Source organism: Cetorhinus maximus, unplaced genomic scaffold (genome assembly GCF_964194155.1).
Source record: "Cetorhinus maximus unplaced genomic scaffold, sCetMax3.hap1.1 HAP1_SCAFFOLD_2275, whole genome shotgun sequence".
NCBI classification, from domain to species: domain Eukaryota; kingdom Metazoa; phylum Chordata; class Chondrichthyes; order Lamniformes; family Cetorhinidae; genus Cetorhinus; species Cetorhinus maximus.
The window spans coordinates 1-5000 of NW_027598214.1; positions in this window are offsets into that span (position 1 = coordinate 1).

The window sequence follows — 5000 nt, forward strand, 5'->3', positions numbered from 1 at the left end:
ACCAGTTAGCAGGCAGAGCAGCCGGCCGGCAATTAAAGCCGCCCGCCCGCTAATCAGGGTGCAGTTAGGTGCAGAACAGCCCATCAGTATCCAGGGGCTAAGTACATGTGGGTAAAGGGTTTACCAGTTAGCAGGCAGGGCAGCCGGCCGGCCGGCAATTAGTGCCGACCTCCCGGCAACAAGGGTGCAGTTAGGTCGCCGACCAGCCCAGCAGCTCCAGGGGCTAAGTATATGTGAGTAAATGGTTGACCAGTTAAGCAGGCATGGCAGCCGGCCGGTAAGCGGAGCGTCCCGCCCCGTAATACGGGTGCAGTTAGCTGCAGAACACACCGGCAGGTCCAGGGACGAAGTAGTGGACGGGGAAACGGTTAACCAGTTAACAGGCAGGGCAGCCGTACGGGCAGTAGAGCCGCCCGCCCCGTAATACGGGTGCAGTTCGCGGCAGACCAGCCCCGCAGCTCAAAAGTCTAAGTGGAGAACGGGAACCGGTTGACCGGTGAGCCGAAGCATGCCAGCAGGCAGGGAAGGTGCAAAAAGGGCCGATAAGACCGAACCGGCACGAGTAACAGGCTGCCGGGGGCGGGTTCCCAGCAAACCAGGTGAGGGGGCGTGGCCGGAGGCCGCGCAGGAGAGCCGCCCGCCCGTGAGTACGGTTAGAGGCAGCAGCGGGCTTCCCCAGCAGGGCAGAAGCCGAAGTGCAGGGAGCGAAATGGTTAACCAGCGAGCAGGCAGCATTCCGGCAGGGCTGGAGGGCGAAAAACGGCGTAAAATAACGGACCGGCAGGAGGAAATGGCTGCCGGGGGGCGGACCCAGAGCCCCCACGTGAGGGGGCGGTTCGGGTGGCAGAGCCGCGCATGCGCGGTTGGAAAACGCGTCACGTCGGAGCAGGGTGAAATCATTAACCAGTCGGCCGCTTCGGCGTCGGCTGGCCGGGCCGAGGAGGGTCGGACCGGGGAAAGGTTCCCGGTTTCGTGTCCGTCGGGTGGTCCCGAGTGCGGCAGGAAAAAATCCGGAATCCTGGGAGCCTTTTTTAAAAAAGAACCGGTCCGGGATGGGGTCGGATTTGGAAGCGTTTGCGGGGCCTAGGTGCCTCTTCGTCGGCATGACTACCGGACGGTCACCCGCCGATCGGCATTTGCGATTTGTTGGCTGGGGAGGTTGGCGGGGTACCTGCAGAATAGTAGGAGGTGGCAAATCGAGAATCGGTCGACATCGCCAAGTGCCTTCTCGAGCCTCCAGGTCTGCAGGGACCGACCCAGGCTGCCCCCAAACCGACCGCGAGGCCGTGCCGGGCGGCCATTTTTGGCCATTTTCGGCATTTTTCGCGTCTTTCGGTAGGTCACGGAAAGCGGCGGCCTGAAGCCCGGGCGTGCCCGGGGAAGGCTCCCCTTCGCCCGCGGGACCGGATTTGCCCCGGAAACGTCCCGAAGCCGGCCGGGAAGGCGGTTTCGAGGGCGAAGCACCTCCGATTGCCTTCGCAAGGCCGGGGAAAGTGGCCCCTGGGCCCGGGAGAGCAAAATCCGTGCGAGGACGGAAGCCCATGAGGTCAGATCCGAGGCTCTTACCCGGCGCCCGGTGGGGGTATTCCCGCAAAGAGCAGCGAGTGCGCCCGGCGACGGGTCAAGTTGCAATTTCTGGCATGCCACTCCTGGAGCTGGTTCATGAGTTCCCCTCGGAAGTCCCGATGAGGAAAGGGCAAAATGGCGTTTTGCGGGCTTTGGGCCTCTTCGTCGGTAGGACTACCGCCCGACCTTACGGTTGGAATTGTCGGCAGGGGAGGTTGGCGGGGTACCTGCAGAATAGTAGGAGGTGGCAAATCGAGAATCGGTCGACATCGCCAAAAACCTTCTCGAGCCTCCAGGTCTGCAGGGACCGACCCAGGCTGCCGCCAAACCGACCGACAGGCCCTGCCGGCGGCCATTTTTGGCCATTTTCGGCATTTTTCGCCTCTTTCGGCCGGGATGGAAAAGCGGCGGCCTGAAGCCCGGGCCTGCCCGGGGAGGCCTCCTAATCGCCCGGGGGACCGGATTTGCCCCGGTGAGAGCCCCGGAAACGTCCCGAAGCCGGCCGGGAAGGCGGCCAAGGACGAAGCACCTCGGATTGCATTGGCAGGCCGTGCAAAGTGGCCTCCGGGCCCGCGAGACAATGCAGGGTGCCCTCGGTGTGCCCCTGAGAAATGGTTAACCAAACGAAGGACAGTGCGCCTCGGATTGCATTGGCAGGCCATGCAAAGGGGCCCCCGGGCCCGCGAGACGTTACAGATTGCCCTCGGTGAGCCCCTGAGAAATGGTTAACCAATTGGACTTAGTCTCTGGCGGAGAGACAAAGTGTTTTCACGAGAAATGGTTAACCAATTGGACTTCGTCTCTGGCAGAGAGGCAAAGTGTTTTCACGAGAAATGGTTAACCAATGAGGACAATGGACCTCGGGTTGCATTGGCAGGCCGGGCAAAGTGGCTCTTGGGCCCGCGAGAGCAAAATCCGTGCACAGACGGAAGTCCATGAGGTCAGATCCGAGGCCTTTACCCGGCACCCGGTGGGGGTATTCCCGCAGAGAGTAGCGAATCTGCCCGGCGACGGGTCAAGTTGCATTTTCTGGCATGCCACTCCTGGAGCTGGTTAATGAGTTCCCCTCGGAAGTCCCGATGAGGAAAGGGCAAAATGGCGTTTTGCGGGCTTTGGGGCCTCCTGGACGGTAGGACTACCGCCCGACCTTACGGTTGGAATTGTTGGCAGGGGAGGTTGGCGGGGTACCTGCAGAATAGTAGGAGGTGGCAAATCGAGAATCGGTCGACATCGCCAAAAACCTTCTCGAGCCTCCAGGTCTGCAGGGACCGACCCAGGCTGCCGCCAAACCGACCGACAGGCCCTGCCGGCGGCCATTTTTGGCCATTTTCGGCATTTTTCGCCTCTTTCGGCCGGGATGGAAAAGCGGCGGCCTGAAGCCCGGGCCTGCCCGGGGAGGCCTCCTAATCGCCCGGGGGACCGGATTTGCCCCGGTGAGAGCCCCCGAAACGTCCCGAAGCCGGCCGGGAAGGCGGCCAAGGGCGAAGCACCTCGGATTGCATTGGCAGGCCGTGCAAAGTGGCCTCCGGGCCCGCGAGACAGTGCAGGGTGCCCTCGGTGTGCCCCTGAGAAATGGTTAACCAAACGAAGGACAGTGCGCCTCGGATTGCATTGGCAGGCCGTGCAAAGGGGCCCCCGGGCCCGCGAGACGTTACAGATTGCCCTCGGTGTGCCACTGAGAAATGGTTAACCAATTGGACTTAGTCTCTGGCAGAGAGGCAAAGTGTTTTCACGAGAAATGGTTAACCAATTGGACTTAGTCTCTGGCAGAGAGGCAAAGTGTTTTCAAGAGAAATGGTTAACCAATTGGACTTAGTCTCTGGCAGAGAGGCAAAGTGTTTTCCAGAGAAATGGTTAACCAATTGGACTTAGTCTCTGGCGGAGAGACAAAGTGTTTTCAAGAGAAATGGTGAACCAATTGGACTTAGTCTCTGGCAGAGAGGCAAAGTGTTCTCACGAGAAATGGTTAACCAATTGGACTTAGTCTCTGGCAGAGAGGCAAAGTGTTTTCCTGAGAAATGGTTAACCAATTGGACTTAGTCTCTGGCAGAGAGGCAAAGTGTTTTCCAGAGAAATGGTTAACCAATTGGACTTAGTCTCTGGCGGAGAGACAAAGTGTTTTCACGAGAAATGGTTAACCAATTGGACTTAGTCTCTGGCGGAGAGACAAAGTGTTTTCAAGAGAAATGGTTAACCAAATGGACTTAGTCTCTGGCAGAGAGGCAAAGTGTTTTCAAGAGAAATGGTTAACCAATTGGACTTGGTCTCTGAACGGCAGGCAAATTGTGGCCTTGAGAAATGATTAACCAATTGGACTTAGTCTCTGGCGGAGAGACAAAGTGTTTTCACGAGAAATGGTTAACCAATTGGACTTAGTCTCTGGCAGAGAGGCAAAGTGTTTTCCTGAGAAATGGTTAACCAATTGGACTTAGTCTCTGGCAGAGAGGCAAAGTGTTTTCCAGAGAAATGGTTAACCAATTGGACTTAGTCTCTGGCGGAGAGACAAAGTGTTTTCAAGAGAAATGGTGAACCAATTGGACTTAGTCTCTGGCAGAGAGGCAAAGTGTTCTCACGAGAAATGGTTAACCAATTGGACTTAGTCTCTGGCAGAGAGGCAAAGTGTTTTCCTGAGAAATGGTTAACCAATTGGACTTAGTCTCTGGCAGAGAGGCAAAGTGTTTTCCAGAGAAATGGTTAACCAATTGGACTTAGTCTCTGGCGGAGAGACAAAGTGTTTTCACGAGAAATGGTTAACCAATTGGACTTAGTCTCTGGCGGAGAGACAAAGTGTTTTCAAGAGAAATGGTTAACCAAATGGACTTCGTCTCTGGCAGAGAGGCAAAGTGTTTTCCAGAGAAATGGTTAACCAATTGGACTTAGTCTCTGGCGGAGAGACAAAGTGTTTTCACGAGAAATGGTTAACCAATTGGACTTCGTCTCTGGCAGAGAGGCAAAGTGTTTTCAAGAGAAATGGTTAACCAATTGGACTTAGTCTCTGGCAGAGAGGCAAAGTGATTTCAAGAGAAATGGTTAACCAATTGGACTTGGTCTCTGAACGGCAGGCAAATTGTGGCCTTGAGAAATGATTAACCAATTGGACTTAGTCTCTGGCGGAGAGACAAAGTGTTTTCACGAGAAATGGTTAACCAATTGGACTTAGTCTCTGGCAGAGAGGCAAAGTGTTTTCCTGAGAAATGGTTAACCAATTGGACTTAGTCTCTGGCAGAGAGGCAGAGTGTTTTCACGAGAAATGGATAACCAATTGGACTTAGTCTCTGGCAGAGAGGCAAAGTGTTTTCAAGAGAAATGGTTAACCAATTGGACTTTGTCTCTGGCAGAGAGGCAAAGCGTTTTCCTGAGAAATGGTTAACCAATTGGACTTAGTCTCTGGCGGAGAGGCAAAGTGTTTTCAAGAGAAATGGTTAACCAATTGG